The 17,238-nt window shown below is 44.4% G+C and overlaps 1 protein-coding gene across 8 annotated transcripts in view; it reads left to right on the top strand.

Moving 5' to 3' along the window:
* The window catches only part of AHDC1 (AT-hook DNA binding motif containing 1), a 226,288-nt gene that overhangs the window by 64,431 nt on the left and 144,619 nt on the right, over positions 1–17,238 (top strand). Inside the window, exon 1 of one of the 8 annotated variants that reach the window (XR_005555624.1) lies at positions 337–397. The exons of 6 other annotated variants lie outside the window; for them this stretch is intronic. The gene's annotated coding sequence lies outside the window, so the exon portion shown is untranslated. Of the gene's footprint in view, positions 1–336; positions 398–7,754; positions 9,662–17,238 lie in introns of those variants that run through there. One more of the 8 variants, XR_005555620.1, reaches the window with a different exon arrangement.

The raw sequence follows: 17,238 nt of genomic DNA, 5'->3' as shown, positions 1-17,238 counted from the left end.
CTCCCCCACCCACCCCCAGGAGTAGATGGAAGTTAGTTAAAAATTGGTTTTGTATTTTTTTCGTCCAGGACCGAGCCTGGAGAATTGCTCGCTCCTCTCCGACACTGCAGTGGCTGGAACTGGCTCCGGGAAAGCCTCGCCAAGGAAAGCAGGCTGTTGCCGGAACCAATTAGGCTGTAGCCAGCAGGCACAGTTTCAGCCCCTGTTCTTTCCGGCCTGTTCTCTCTGGCCCTTCTGTCTTTTTTCTCTCTCCCCCCCCCCCCGCTTCCCTCCCTCCCTCCCTCCCCAAAGCCTCCTCTTTGCGCTTTCTCCCTTTCTCTCCCCGCCTCCGGGATCTCAGTTGCCTCTCGGTGCCTTTGCCTTGTCGGAGCTTGTTTTGGGCAACGCGGAGTTGCGAGTGAGTCACGCCGCGCGCGGAGAGGATTTTAAAAACGCGCCGGGTTGTCGCTCGGCACCTTAGCGCCGGGGGTGGTGGGGGGTGGGTGGGAAAAAGGGGCTTGGGACCGGGGAAAGGCGGGCCTTGCCCGAGCCCCCCCCCGTTGGTGAGATGGGGAGGGGATGTGTTGCCTTGGCACGGTGGGTTGGAGGGGGCCTTTCATTCCCGTCTCCTCGGAAGGAGCCCTTTGTCTTCTTGCAAGGGAGTTCAAGGACTTCAAAGGAGTTGCAGGGCTGCCCCCCCTCTCCCCCCCTTTTGTGGAATTGCCTTTGAGTATTTGTGTCCTGTTCTTGCTCAGGAAAGGCTGCTTTGGAGCGTCCTGGCACCTGCTCGGAAGCAGGTTGTCCGGGAAGGGAGAAAGAAGGTTGAGATCAGATGTTAGTGGTTCAGATCTCAGTGGTGCCCTCAGGTTGGCAGCTTTCTTGTAAACATCACTGCCACACTTTTTAACACAGAGTGGATGGTGACTTGCCTACCTTGCAGGGTCGTTGTAAATGTGGCCCTAAGGTCTTCCACAGGAAGCTCTTGGGGCCTTCTGAAAGTAGACCCATCAAGGCAGGGTGTGATTAGAGTCTGCCTTTGTGCCCCCCCCTCCCTCGGCCCCCTCCCTGCCCTCCACTCTGAGACTTGCCTTGTTACTTGAGCCTGGCGACCATCCAGCCTTCTTCCTGCACCACCCACCCCATCTGTGATGGAGGGCCAAAGGCCTCTTTCCATTTCCCTGGAGGTAGGGGTGGGTGGGTGGGTGCGCCTGCGCGCCGGCTTGTCACTTTTGGCTGAAGCCGCCAGCCGCTGAGTCACCGACAAAACTTTAGAGCTGTTGGAACTTCCTGCGAGCTTGCAGGGAGGTAGGGAAGAGGACCCAGGTGGGGAGCTATCAAAGCAGAGAGGGGTCAGAGGCAGCTGAAAATTGGGGCCGGAAATGCGGTCACCCAGCTTTCTGAGGGCGGCATTCAGCCGCTGACAGGGTGTGCTTTGCACAAGGAAGAATGCCCAAGACCCAGCTGCCTCTCTCTTTTGAGTCTTAACACTGTGGTGAGGGAAGGGTGGGGGGGTTCTCTGGAGGCAACCAACATCCTGTTGTCATACTGTCCTTCACCTCTTCCTCCTCCTTCTCCTCCTCCTCTTTAATTTTAGCTTTGCCATGCCTTGAGCTACACAGCTAAGACATTTGCAGCACCACTGAAGACAGAGAGGAAGGATTTAGGTCAAGCACTCGAGTGAGTAGAAACAGCCATCTGTGAACAACATGAAGGCCACCCATGGCTGAGAGATGGGAGGGAGGTGCAGTGGGGTTTTTTTTGGGGGGGGGGAGGCTGGTCTCCAGAGGTTGGGCAGCAAGCTGGCTTTTAAAGAAATGCACAACAGGCATCTTTTCTCTAGCTTCCCCCCCTTTCCTGGCAGATCGTTATCCTCCATTTCATGTATCTCCTGGAAACAAACCTGACCAAATCCTTCCTTCCCTTCCTCCCTCACCCCCCTCCCTTCCCAGCACACAGACTCACAGAGCTTTGTCAAATGAAGGAGAAAGCTGTGTTGGAACTGTTTAGGCAAAGCTCCAAGTTCATCCTGACATCTTAACAGGAAGAGGGGTGGGATGCATGTAAGTGGTGTGTGTGTGTGTGTGTGTGTGTGTGTGTGTGTGTGTGTGTGTGTAAGGGGGGGAGAGAGAACGTTCATACGCACATGTTGTGCCTAGGCGTATTTGTGTGTGGTTAGGATGGAGTGAGAAGTAGATAAAATGATGCTTGGTCAGAATTAAACCCGCTGTGGATGGGGGGGAGGGGGTGTGCAGGAAAAGTTCTTGAGAGCTGATGAGAAAGATGGTTTTCTGACTGCTGGAAGCTTTGGTGGTGATAGTGAAGCATAGGCAAACACCTAAGGAACCACGCAGTGGTGAGTAGGATGAGACAGGAGGAGGCTCCTGAGACACTCCAGATGAAAACCCGGGGTAGATTTCTTCATGGGTAACCCCAAAAGAAGATGCATGCAGAAGAGGACCCTTGGCGCTTTCTGAGCTTGTTTTCTTGCAGACGTTTCATTACCCAATCTAGGTAACGTCATCAGTGCCATTGGTGATGATGTTACCTCGTTTGGGTAATGAAACGTCTGCAAGAAAACAAGCTCAGAGAGCACCGAGGGCCCCTCGTGTCAACCCTGAGCTGCAAATATTCTCCTTTATCAGTTGCGATCCTCCTGCGTGTCAGTGGCTCCCTCTCGGAAAGCAGGAGTTGGGCAGTTTTCTCCGTGGTTGGAGTTGAAGACAGCCTTGGAAAAAGCTGCAACAACTGTGGATTTGTTGGCTGGCCTTGAGAAAGTCTCTCCCGCCCGCACCCGCTTCTTCTCCTCTCTCAGCTTTTCTTCTGCATCTCTGCCCAGAAAGCGGTTCATGTGGGTGGGTGGAAATTAAAAAAAGAAAAATCAAAAGTTTGCCTCAGTGGTGTCTCCGTTCAAAGGCGATGTGGAAAATTCAGCCTGGTGTTGGGGATGGGAACTGGCTAAGAATCACCTTTGCTAGGCTTATGCTCCACAGACGAGGCTGCTTCACAAAAGGGTGAATCAGCCAAGCTGTGTTGTCACCACATGCTGAACCCCAAAGCAGACACCCACTTTTTTATGTAGGGTGCAGATATGGACTGAGCTCGTGTAGCTAGTTTATGGTTTGGAATATCTTCCCAACCCATTCAGTTAGCGCAGGGGTCTTCAAACTTGGCCCTTTTATGACTTGTGGACTTCAACTCCCAGAATTCCTCAGCCATTCACACATGTGCCTGGCTGAGGAATTCTGGGAGTTGAAGTCCACAAGTCATAAAAGGGCCAAGTTTGAAGACCCCTGCTCTACTCCCTCCATTGTCTGACTTCTTCCTGTCTCCTGCACATTTTAATTTTTGTCATTCACATTTCATTTTGTCCCTCCTTTTGCATCCTTTCTTTAATGCTTCTATTCCTCCTTTTCTTTGATATTAGTGTTACTCTTGTCCTGCAGCGAGTTGTCCTGTGGCGTGTTGGCCGTGGCGAATTGTCATAGACCTTGTAAGTTAGGTGGGTTGAGTAGAATGTGTTAATTTGAGGTAAGCATGATGTGCAACACTCAACTTTACAGTGGGAATGCAAGTCTGTCTCTCCACGTCTCAGAAATTTGCCTTGTGAAAAATTAAGATGATCCTCTGCTGGATCAGAAGACGTTTTCATACAGACCATGATTTTGTTTTTGAAGCCAGGTCAGGTGACTCCAAGAAACCCATAGACAGATCATGAAGACTAAAGACCTTCCTCCTTGTTTTTTCACTGAGCAATCCAAATTAAAGGCCACTGATAGACATATCCTTGTGGGAATTTTTAGCATGCCTCCCTTGACAAGCTGTGTGAACAAGGGACCATCTCTGTTTCTGGTGGTAGCCTCCTTTAAGTTACATGTAAGAAAAACTACTCTTTTTTCTGCATCTGCTATCAATTAACCACACTAGGTGACCCTGAGTTCCAGTATCATGAGACAGGAAGGAAACATTCTTTGCACCATGCATAATTTTATAAATCTCCACATCTCCCCAGTTCTCTTCTTTGCACCACCACCTGGAAAATCAAGAATATGTTACATTTTGAAGAGCTGCTCAGATAGGCTGACGTATTTTCTCTTGCATCTGGCCTCACAACAAGCATCCATAGGGAAAATGGTGCAAGATTAAAAAAGAGACTTCTTGCAGCTTCGTAGGACTCTTTCTTAGGATTTTGGCTGCGATCAAAAGAAGCTCCAGATTTTTTTTTCTCTTGTATGCATATTGCTACATGTCTCCATGGATTCATTTCCCCACCTGGCATTGGCACACCCATTTGGTCTGCCTTTGCTTGAGAATGTTCACCGTTTTGTCATGGCTGTGAATGCCCTACCTCCAGCTCTATATATCCATGCTTTACTGTTCATGTATTGGCAGATCTCTTGAGCATAAGGTTGGGTGTCCTTCATGCTCTTTGAGCCTGTTCGGCAAAAGTAGCAGGCAAGGTACCTTGCTGGGTCCTAAGAATAGTAATTGGTTTCTTTCTCAACTGGAATGACAAATAAATAACAGATGGAAACATTTCAGAGAAAGATCCTATCTAGAACTAAGGAGAAATTTCCTGACAGTTAGACCAATAAATCACTGGAATGGCTTTCTTTAGAAGTTGTCGCTGCTCCATCATTAGAGGTTTTCAAGAAGAGATTGGACAGCCATTTGTCTGGAATGGTATAGGATGTTTTGCTTGAGCAGGGGGTTGGACTAGAAGACCTCTAAGGTCCCTTTCAACTCTGTTATTCTGTATTCTAACCTATCTACTTTTAAGAATCTCTCTTGCTTTTCTAAGGGCCATTTTCACATGGCATAAGTGGATACGTGAATAAGTCTGCATTTTTCCCATTGACAGTTATGGAATCTTGCTTTGCCACAGCAGTTTTGAAATAGTGTAACATGTAGCAATGAGGATGATGAGTTGTGGCACAAAGTTCTGGACAGTGTTTAGTATACATGAATGCACAAATAGAAGTCTTATCTACTCTGTCATCCAAAAACTATTGCCTTTTGCAAAGATGAACTTTTAATCAACCCTCTGTAGATGTCAATAATAACAACATCTGGAGCACCACATGAACACCATCAGCATTGACAAAAACCACAATCGTCAATCCATTGCAAAAAGCAGTTTTACCTGGAACGGTTTACATTCTGTGTTGATACCTTTAATACCATTAAACAACATCTGTCTATCTCAAGATACTTGGGAAGGACTCTAGACAAAAATGCCAAATCCAGTCTAAACATCTGGCTGACTATGTGACAAACCATAATGAATAGGAGTTGCAGGTACTGATGGGATCGTTTGCTCACCAGTGAATTAATGAGCAACATCCAATGGGTGCCCACAATGGTTTGTAGCTGATAATAAAAAAGGGCCATCACTGCATTAAACCTAAACATGAAAGAAATGTTTCCAAGTTTTGCAATTTAGATAGTAGAATCTTTCCAACCGATAGGAGCAAACTGGGTGAGGGAAATAGGAATTAAATAGGAAGGAAGTCAGTATTGTAGAAAAACATCATCTAACAAAGTGTAAGCGTTGGGTGCATAACGTCATGGATCTGTTATCTATCTTTTGGGTTTCTTTATTGACCCTACAAATTTATTCAGGCAATGCAATCTAGTTACTGAAGTCAACCATTTTCTGGATTTGCACACTACACTGGACCATAAACTAAGCAGTAGCCTTGGTTCCCACAGCATCCTAAGCCATAAAGTATTAGCCAAGGTCGCCCATATAGCATGAATAGAGCTGCTGTGATCGTAATTGAACCTGATTAAACCCATTGTGCAGAGATAACTATGTCTATTGGATTTGGGCACACCCAGATTTTCCTTCCCTTTGTTTTCATGTTTGGAATCAAGATATAAGAAGCATGAAGTTTCACTTGTGTAGGTACACATCTTTCAGAGTGTCTTATGTGATGTGTTTATAAGGTGAGGGATAGAAGGAGGAAAGTGCTCAGTGTCAGGTTATTTTCAGAATCGTGAAGTATCCAAGCCTGGGGCTCAACTTTTATTTTGACCAGAAATACATCAGAGAGTATACTATTGGTTGTGTATAGAAAGAGCTAATGCAGCCACCATTTTATTTATGTATCTATGTATTTATCAAATTTTAAATTTTATGATACACACATTGATTATTATGGCATGAAGGTTTCAGAAAGTTTTGCCACTACAACTTTGTGCAATTTTGGGGTGTGTTTGTGCATATATATGTATTTGGTTGCAACTGCAAGCTTTTTAAAGGAGATGCAGTTGTAATATTTAACAAAGAGCAAATTAAAATTGTAGCAGTAGAAGAGGGCAGAATTGGTGGATTAGTTTCGTACAATATACTACAAAGCCCAAATTAGGAAAAAAATTAACTATCTTTGGTATGACAAGCAATGTCCAAGTAAACTAGATTGCCATGACAAGCTGAGATGGTAGATTCCCACAAGACTGAACCAGGATTCTCCAACACCATCCAGTTCCATCTATATTATACTAAAGCTCTCACGTTTGTCCCTTGGTGAAATGGTGCATCATAGGGCAGACATTTTTCAGCCAAGGTACCTCAAACGGAATAACTTATCAAATGTATCCAAAATCCAGAACCTGTGGTTCTCATGGAATTGAAATTTGGCAAATTTTATGAAACACTTGATAAAAATTATCATAAAACATTTTACGACATAATATAAAACATGTCATAAAACATTTCCTGTGATCAACTGTTGATGTTTTACTGTGCTACACAGCTCAAGGTGGACTGTTTTCAAGGCAAATACATCTCTCTCTTTTCCAGCGAAGGCTGTAAATTAAAAGCTCTGCCATTTTTGAAGGCATTGGTAGGGAAATACTTCTGAAATAATGACACTACAGGTCATACGTTGTCTAGCATTCACCTAAATCTGGCTTTCCACAGCTAATGATATTGTGAGTTTCCTCGACCCACCTAGTCCTAGGATCTATTAATAGAAGGATAAAAGCAATATCACATGAAGTGTTAATACCATTTTATAAAGTCTTGACACTTGGAATACCGCATTTAGTTTTGGTCATCACGATACAACGATGTTGAGATTCTATAACAGTGGTGGCGAACCTATGGCACGGGTGCCAGAGGCGGCACTCAGAGCTCTCTCTGTGGCACGCATGCTCTTGTCCCAATCCTAGGCCTTCAGCTGGGCTTTATAAAACCTTTTTGCTTTAGGCCTCCGCCACTGTGTGCAAAAAAAAAAAAAAAAGTTCAATCAATGAGTCTCTCAACAATGCATAAGTGGGTTTGAGGTTGCAGTTTGGGCACTCAGTTTCTAAAAGGTTCGCCATCACTGTTCCAGAAAGAGTGCAGAGAAGAGCAACAAAGATGATTAGAGGACTGGAGGCTAAAAAAATATGAAGAATATTTGCAGGAATTGGGTATGTCTAGCTTAATGAAAAGAAGGACGAGTGGGGACATGATAGCAGTGTTCCAATATCTCAGGGGCTGCCCCAAAGAAGAAGGAGTCAAGCTATTCTCCAAAGCGCTGAAGGCAGGACAAGAAGCAACGGATGGAAACTAATCAAGGAGAGAAGCAAACTAGAACTAGGGAGAAATTTTCTTTCATTGATCAATTGACTGGTGGACCCCTTTGCCTTCAGAAGTTGTGGGTGCTCCATTACTGTAGATGTTTAAGAAGAGACTGGACAGCCACTTGTCTGGAATCGTATAGGCCAGAGTTCCCCAACCTTTATGGTTTTGTGGACTGGTGGTGGGGGGGAGGGAGGAGATGGTTCTGCATGAGTGGCGGGCATGCGTGCAAGCACACATTTGCCTGCTGCATATGCAACTGGGGATGCACACATGCTCGTCTACCACTTCTGTGGCCCAATTCCAAACTGCTCAAGGCCCAATAATGGGCCTGGGGATTGGAGACCCCTAGTAGAGGGTCTCTTGCTTGAGCAGGGTGTTGGACTAAAAGATCTCCAAGGTCCCTTCCAACTCTGTTATTCTGTTACCAGCAGCTACGACTAGTTTGTAGGCTCATCCCACTTACAGGATGGCTGTTTTTAATAGTGGCCGAACAGAGGGGTACAATAAAGAGATTGATGAAATGTAAATATTTCTAGCACTGTCTTGAGATGTGCAGTGTTTGGAGCAAGGTGCAACTTTAATGCATTTAGTTCAGTATTGCTAATGCAGACTGACAGCCCTCTCACACCCAGCTCTTCCTGGAAGCCCCTGGAATTGAATTGGGTACCCTTCAGTGTTCAAAGCAGACACTCTGTTGTAGATCTATATGAGCCACTGAGAATAAGAAGGAGAACACAAAAATCTTTCCTTTTCTCTGAGGACGATAGCAACATGCACAAAGCTGCAGGAGTGGAAACATCACAAGGGGGTAGCCTGTCAAAAGCTTTCTTCACAGCACATTTCTGCAGGAAAGAACCATTCTTTCATCTTAAGACAACTGGATCTCCCCCCCCATATATTAAAAAACATGCACACATCTTTTGCTGAATAATTATGTCCCCAATTGAATGGGGGCTTTAGTTGGCATCTCCAGAGCTTTTCCTCACTGCCCATGGGTTGGGTTAAAAAAAAAGCTGCCAGTCCTTTATTTTTTACAGGAAATAACTTTTCCTGCTTATTTATTATTTATTAATCAAATTTATATAACCTTCACCTCTCCCCCCATTTCACCGAAAACAACTGGGCAGCACACAACAATGTGTCTTCTAGAAACCACAATGTGTCTTTTTCTGGATATGTACATAAATTAGAATGTATCCATACTGTAAGTGATGTTGGTCACCAAGATCCTGTATATTTTACTCTCATCTGGATCTTTAGCTGAAGCAGAAGCAGCAGGTACGTTGAGGGTGCTGAACCAGCTTAAAGGAAATATTAGCCTTGCTAGTAATTAAGGGCAACTGCTTTGCAATTTGCTTTTCTTGATCTCGGTCTTATTTATATGCTTGCCAATAACCATGAAATGTGGTCCCTTACTTACACCAGCCTTTGCCACCTTAGTCCCATCCAGGGCTGCTGAGATTCCTGTTTCCCAAATGTGCAGCCAGAATAGCTATAACAACTATACTCACAATTTTCTGTCAATTAATCATAACGTCTAAGTTGGCTTCTGACATCTGCTTAACACTACCAACCAGAGAGCTTTCAGTGTTCTTCCAAGTGGGATCCTTTCCTTTCCTTTCCCTCCCCTCCCCTCCCCACTTCAATTTAAAAAAAAATACAAAACTAACTTCACATTGGATGTTCTAAATAGATTTGCATTTTGAAATCATCATTGTTTATTACATAAATCTATTTATTTACAAATATTTATTTACCTATTTCTCCCTCTCTACTCCCCCCCCCTTTAAAAAAATACAAAGCTAGCTTCACTTGTAAGTTCTGGATAAGTTTGCTTTTCAAAAAAAAAATTCCTTTTGTTTATTTCCAGAAAGCCACATGCAGCTTTGCAAAATCTCCACTAGGAGGTATTTTTTATTTAAGAAAAAATACTTATCAATGCTGTTGGCTCCCGCTTCTCTTTCTGCATGTGGTGCCACGGGAGTGAAAACAGCCTCTTGAGCACTCCACGCATCTGGTGATTGATGGGCTGCGGGGCTGGAGGAGAAGAGAAGGATGAGGGGCTTTGAGCCACCCACATGGATCAAAGGAATTGGATAGAGAGCAACATAGGTGAGGGTTTGGCAAGGAATGATGACCATCTGTGTCTCTGGGATGGCGGAGTAACTAGACTCCCTGGGTTTGGGCAAAGAGGTAGGTGAGGTGACAGAATCAGCATCTGGACCTGAAACTGCCACAGCTGGCAAGCTGATACCATGCATGATGTCTTATCTTGCCCAGCTCAGTGCATTTCTTTCCCCCGTTTAGAGAATATCTAGCTTTACAAGGTAGACTTTTTTTAATGCTGAAAATTAATTTCCGGTGCTGTTTTAATTTTGCTGTATTTAATTTGATGCTCGCTTTAATTAACTGCTGGGTAAACCTTCTCCCAAGCTATTCTCAGATGCTCATGATTGCTGGAGTGATTGGCTGCAGGAGGCCTGGTGTGGCTGGTTGAGGAAGGAAGGGATGGAGAGGAAGTATCTTGGGTTCTGGTATTCCCCCCCCCCCCGTGTTTCAAGTGTTTCAATCCAGCCTGGAGATGTAATGCATGGAAAGTCCTTTGGTGATGCTTAGAGCAGAGTTTCTCAACCTTGTCAACTTTAAGATGGGTAGACTTCAATTCCCAGAATTCCCCAGTCAGGGTTGGGATGCAGAGATCCTTAAAGGAATGCTTCTTTATTCCATGTACAGCTCCCTCCAACCTCCCAAGTTGCTTGCTAATTAAACTACCTTTGAGACAAGACCTGACATCTTTGCATACAATACATGATCCCCCTTTCTCTTGCCTTACTGTAAAGGGGAAAGCCCAGTGTTTTCTGTAACGCTGTGGGTTATTTTATGCTGTGATGACTCTGAGCACTTAAAAACTCAACCGTCCTGGAGGTCAATTTAACTCAAGGACGATCTTTCTGTGGCTGAGTGCTGTGTTTGGTCTTTGAGTGATGCACTGAAAACCACAATCCAAAAGGGCCAGGGAGGGGGAAAATGCTTGAAGCTGGAACAAACAACAGTCAGTTTGATTACTGTAGTTAAGAAGAAAAGTCTCAAGAGAGGGGGCAGGAGACTCTGCGGCTGCCTGCACCCAGTGCTTCATGGGGTTTCAAACAACTTTAGGACTACAGGCTGTTCGTCCCTCCTTTTTATCCAATTTTCTCTTGTGTTCTAAAATTGTGGTGCTTCTTCTTCTCTGCTTCACATCTTATAACTGTTGAGAAACTGCCAGCCAAGCTGGAAGGAGGAGTCAAGTGAGGGCCTAGGTTGGAATCTTTATGCAAGCAGCATAAGCTTGACCTCCCCCAAGATCCATGAAGCCATATCTGATCATTCCCAAGGGAAGGCAAGCAGTCTGGTGAGATTCTTGTAACATGCAGAAAACAAAGTTATTGACTTTGGCTACTCACAAGAAATTACAGTTGCTTCCTCCTGACAATAACCCAGAAATCCTGAATCTGGTACTCTACCCACCACATGTTATGAAACCTCATTCAGAACGGGGAATTCTATTGGGATCACCTTGGGAGATACCACCTTGGAGAAGGTGGTGACAGTCCCATTTCGCTGTTGGACTTCCTCCATACCACTTGATCTGGGGAATAAATGAAGCCACAACAGTTAAAGATATTCAGCTCCTGTTGGGGGCTGACAGCGTGTACAGTGTGGTGTGGCACACTGGTATCCCCATGTTTACTGCTGCAACCTAAGCAACGTGCAGTGAAGTTCACACATGTCTGGAGAGGCAGGCTTTTCTTTTACACTTATTCCCTAGGTACCGTGATGCCAGCGAACGCAGTAGTATTTTTTAATGATTAAAATGTGAATTTGGGGCTGAGTTTTTCCAGTTTCTTTTTTAAACCAAAAAACACTTCATTTTTTTTTTTTTAGCCACATCCTCCCGGCTTTGTCATGCTGGGCTGGTTTCTTATTAACCTCTGAACAAGTTCCCCCTTTTCTGTAAAAAAACTGCTTTATAACAGCTTGCCCATGACTTGCACATGCCGTGTCAGCAAGGTATTCAGGAAAGTAATGGGAAAGGAAATGGTTTATATTTCTTCAGCGGATTTTGATTTTATTTTAGTGTGTCTAGGGCGGGAGAGAGAAGTTCAGACAAAGTGCTAAGTTGCTAACCCTTAAATCTAGGTTAAGAAAAGTCATTGGCTGTGTTCACATTAGCCTGTTTGGCCTAGAGGTTTAGATGCTGGCCTAGAAACCGGGAGATGGTGAGTTCTAATCCCGCCCTAGGCATGAAAGTCAGCTGGATAACCTTGGGCCAATCCCCAGGAGATGGTGAGTTCTAGCCCCTCCTTAGGCATGAAAGCCAGCTAGGACTGTGGGCCAGTCTTTCTCAGCCCAGCCCAGCCCACCTCACAGGCTTGTTGTGTGGAAAATAGGATGAGAAAAGAGTATTGTGTATGTTCGCCGCTTTGAGTTACTTATAAAGTAATAAAGGCAGTATAAAAAAAATCAGATAAATAAAAATAAACGTGCTGTGCCTAAACAAGCCATGTTATGGCTTGATGCAATAGCTGGGCTGATCCAACATGCTAAAGCAATAGATTCCTGATGAACCACAAAGTACCCCACCCATTTGAGGCTATGCATCACATGCTGTGCAAAAACCATCTCCAGTAAGAGGAGAGATACAAATATAGAGTTTTTTTAAAAAAAATGTTAGAAACAGTAGAAACCATTTGCGTTTCTTGTTTCTTGGGAGCATAAAGAGGTCATCGCTGCCTAGTGAAGAGAGGAAACTCAGTTGGGATCTACTTCTGTCACCCTTCCCACAGGACGGTAAGCTGCGCTGGAGCCTTGGTTTATGAGTCAGTTAATGGCTATTAATTTGCAGTTCTGGACAGCTTGATGCAGCAAGTAGATGATAGGAAGTGACTCTCTCTCTCTCTCTCTCTCCCTCCCTCTCCCTCTCTCTCTGGGTGGGTGTGGGTGTACTCTTCCACAGAAAAGAGGAATGGGAGCTGGGAGTGGGAGAGATGATACTAGAAAAATTTAGAAGGGGCTGCTTGAGGAAGACAGGGAAAATGGAGTTTAAAGAGGATAGAGCTTAAATTTTTAGGAGCAGAGAGGTTTCTGTGTGTTTACTGAGGTTTTCTGACCAGGATAATTGATCACTGGGTGTCTGTAGAAGCAAAATTGAGGTAGCTCAGTTAGGCTGAGAGAAGTTGAATGGGGCATCTATCAGCAGATCCAATTCCATTCTTCACTCTTGACCTGTTCCTGGATTAGAATTCTCTCTTTGTTCAGCTCTGGATGTCAGACGGGGAAGAGATAGGACCAGGCAGGCCCACACAAAGAAGAGTGTCCTTGAACAAATTCAGGGGTGAGCTATATTTGCAGCACCTTAAAGATGGAGGGGGGAACCCTTTGCTGGGATTCAGATTCAGGGTGGAATTCAACAGGATTGTGCAAGGTCGTCCCTCTTTCACACATGGGGGTACGGCATCGATTCCTTATACAAATTATAGGAAGTACCCTCCTCAGAATTTCAGCCCAATTTCTGATCTTCTTTTGATCTGGGAGATCCCCTGGAAGAATAGCGAGCCAGAGAGGCGAGGCGACATTTGTCTGTATTGGGGGAGAAAGAGTGATAGCATCATAAGGAGAAAAGAACGTAAAAGTGAAAATGCTGCCCACTCTTTCTGGTTATAGGAAATGGGTGATGGTATAGAGAAGGCTTCCTTTCAGTCTGGACAGGAAATCACACGCACACCATGTGTGTGCGAGCTTGATGTACTCAAGTGGCTTCACGTCACTTGTTGGGAAACATTGTCTGCTTATTCACAATTAGCTGAGTTTGCATTACATGTTAACTGGATTAAACCTACTGTGGGTCTCAAACTGTAGTAGGTGGGTTTGGAAACACATTAAGCCCAAATAAACCACGTTAGACTGCACTGCAATTGGTAGATGTGGCCATCAGGCTGGGATAAATAGTTGCTCTCCATAGTGATCAACATCCAGGTTTCCTGCACAGAATGGCTTTCTGTGTAACAAATGTTGTTGCTGTGAGAACTAATTCAGTGGCTATTTAGAAAAAGCATGTGGTGTAGCCCTCTGGGGTCTGCACTGCCTCACTGAGTATTTGAAATGTGAATGCTTCTCATTCAAAAGTCCTGGATTATTTGGGCTGAGAAAGAGAGCCTAAATCCATGGTTCACTTGCATATAGAAATCAATCATAATGTCTAGCTTTTTTCTTTTCGTAATCTTGTTTTCGGCATGGGATGTATGAGCTTTGAAATATACATTCCCTTACCTGTATTTTTTAAAGGGCGATTACAGTTTTGAGAGGACTGTAGCATGTTTCTTTTTCCAAATAACTGAATGGGCTTGGATTTTCTTGAGTTGTGAGTCCTATATTAGCCAAACATATAAATCTAAAATTAATCAAGGGAGTTGGGGCGTTTTCCAACAGCTTTACAAATGCAAAGCCTATTTGCTTTCCTGCAAGCTTTGTCTGCCCGGCTAGGAAATGAGTGATAATCTAGCCCTGCCCTGTGATTGCAGAATAGAACAGAAGAATGTTCCCACTACTGCTGTTGACCAGGGAGTGCAAGCAGAAAGCAATTTGGCCAAGGATGAAATGGTTGAGCTAGGCTCAGCTTTCCTGCCAGAAAGTTCACCAGCCTCCAAGCTGCCTTTGGCTCTGTCTATCAGTAAAAACAACAGTACTGCAGTTGTCCAAGCAGGAACTCCAGCTGGGGAAGATCAGACCAGCCAGAACTGCATTTAAATGGCTTGGTTATGTCTCACCTCTTTGTTCTGGATGCAGAGAACTAGTCCCTGATCCCCACCCACCCAAAGCTCCATTTGCTAGTCCTTTTTTTCTTGCACACTTTGATCTTGTTCTTGTCTGTAAATCTGATTGTGGGACCCGTTGCTTCTTTTTTTTTTTTTTTTTTTTTAAATTACAGCAAAATATTTCCGTGACTTATCTGCAAAATGCATGCAGTCCAGGAGGCTGATATAGGCTGAGTCAAGTTCTTGGACCATCTAACTCAGTATCAGCTATACCAGTATTTTTCAAACGTGGCAACTTTTTAAGATGTGTGGACTTCTTCAACCTGCTGGCTGGAGACTTCGGGGAGTTGAAGTCCACTCTTCTTGAAGTTGCCACATTTGAAAAACACCAACCTACATGAACAGGGAGCTTTTTCCCCCACCCCTGCCTGGATATGCTAAGAATGGGAACTAGCAATTTTTTTGCATGCAAAATCTGTGATCTGCAATTGAGCCAAAGCTCTCCACTAATAGAGCAACTGAATGGGCAAGGAATTAATACTGCCCTTTGCAGATTCCAAAGAGTGTGATCTTGTCCCTGTGGTGTTTGAGGTGTGTGGAATGTTGGTTTTGCAGGCCTAAACTGATAGCTAGTAGCCCTTAATGCCTTTGCAGCCTAACAGAGATGTCTGAAGGAAGGAAGAATGTGGTCTGGGTCATGGGCTAAAAATAGATAGGAACCGAAAAGAAAGCATGATTAAAGAGGGGAAGAGTTAAAGAGGAGAAAGAGGTGATAAGGGGAATAGGCGAAGGGAACAGATAAAATCAGGGATGAAAGCACAAATATGTGATCCACACAGGTGGTCCTAATGTACTTCCATATAAGAACCGTGAACCAGTTTAAAAAATTGTGGATTTCCGTCATTATATAACATATATTTACAAGCTGAGATGATATCTTTCTGTTTTAGGTGCACAGTACAGTATACTTGTACCAAAGCTAGTTTTCATTGAATTGTGTTTTGTTTGGAGGGTGTGTTTTAAATGCTGCATATCTATGTGGTTTGTTGGCAGTATATCTCCCCCTGAACACTATGAGAATGTTTGCCTCATCAGGCATTGTGCTATTGGGTCTTGCAAAAAGAATGGTGGCTTGCTGGCTTTTCACCTTCCACTTGCAGCAACTGTTGGGATTCATTGAATGTGGCTTCGTGCCGATACTATACATTGTCCTGGATGGTGTAAATCTAATAAATAAATATGCAAAATCCTCAAGAAATGTGAGAGTTATGTACGAATCTTATGTAGGCATGTTGGTATTTTTATGTACAAATTTTTAAAGCAAAAAAACCCCACTGATATCCAGTTTTTTGGAGGGGTGGAGGGAGCCCTCATATTGAAAGTAGTCATCCATGATTAAATTTACTTATTTGGGAGAGTGCAAACATTACTTTGGTCCTAAGATTCTCCTTGCTGAGATCAGCTGAGAGGAACTGAGTGAGGTCTGTCTCAGCATTTTGGACTTGGTATGTGTAGCAAACTGGAACTGATGTTCATTTTGTTTGATATCTCTTCCGTGGCGTGATCTAGATGAGTTAGCAGAGTAAATTCTAGAGCGGGGTTTCTCAGTCTTGGCTATGTCAAGATATATGAACTTCCACTCCCAGAATTCCTCAACCAGCACGGCGGCCTAGCATTAAAAACATACTGGGAGATGAGGTCCAAGGCTGGGAAATACTGTTCTAGAGTCTTCATTTTCTCTTCTTGATATTACTTGTGCTGAGGTGAAGGTGACCTCCCTTGATCGGAAGGGTTACAAGGAAAGACCTAATCCTACAGGATGTGTTAATTCAGCATTCAGACATTAAAGGCTTAATTTTTTTGCAGGATCCAATCTGGGTCAGTCATCGGGACCAGAGGCTTAGTGTTTAGAGTCCGAAAGCTTGCAAGACGAAACCTTTGGTCCCGGTGACCAACCCATATTGGACCCTGAAACATTATCCTTGGGATATGAGCCTTCATTCACTGAATTATTTGTATAATTCTAGTGCAGTGGTCCCCAACCCCCCCCCGGGCCGTGGACCAGCACTGGGCCGCGGCCTGCCAGCAACCGGGCCACGCAAACAAGCGAAGCCCCATCTGCAGGATGCAGGCAGCATGTGAAACCAGGCCCCCACCGGTCCATGGAAAAACTTTCTCCATAGAACCTGTCCCTGGTGCCCAAAGGTTTGGGGGCCACTGTTCTGGTGGGTTCTGCGTGTTGTTTTATTCTCTACTTCAGGTAATAATCATGGCGTGTACATAGCATACTCAGTTATATATCAATACTAGGCCTTAGTTCTTCAGTGGAAAATTAATTTGTACTTCTAAGCAGCCAAGCATTGAAAAGAACTTGCCAACTGACCTGTTTTGGCTGGCCTGGCTGCAGAACAGAGCAAGGTTTAGCAGGGGAAAGTAGATCTTTCTGAGATTTTCTTCCCCCTTGAAACTTCTGTTGAATGTTTACGTTTGCCTAGTTATGATGCAGACATAGAAGACTTGGGAAGGCTTGGTCTTTTGTGGCATTGTATACATTGCAAGGAATGAAGTGTCTGATTAGAAAACATTACCCCTTTAACTTGGGAGGGAGAGACATTTCACTTGAGGAGGGGTTGCTTGGCAGACCAGTCAAACTGCACAATTTGGGAAAAGGCACATATAACTCCACTACTCCAGGAGATGCCTTGGCTGCCAGTGTGTTTCCCCCGTGCAATTCAAGGTGCTGGGTTGTCACATTGTCTTTTTCTGCCATAGCCCCTGCCCTATTCTCCTCTTGGAAATTAGAATGATCCCAACCCTGTTGGCTTTTTGCAAACTTTTAAAAACTTGGACCTGGGCCTGGGGCTCAGGATGTGTGAATGGTCCTGTTGTGTTGCT

This window comes from Crotalus tigris, unplaced genomic scaffold, assembly GCF_016545835.1.
Source record: "Crotalus tigris isolate CLP2741 ecotype Arizona unplaced genomic scaffold, ASM1654583v1 scf7180000017628.32516253702:7417878, whole genome shotgun sequence".
Classification (NCBI taxonomy): Eukaryota; Metazoa; Chordata; class Lepidosauria; order Squamata; family Viperidae; genus Crotalus; species Crotalus tigris.
This window is presented reverse-complemented; position numbering and strand designations above follow the sequence as displayed.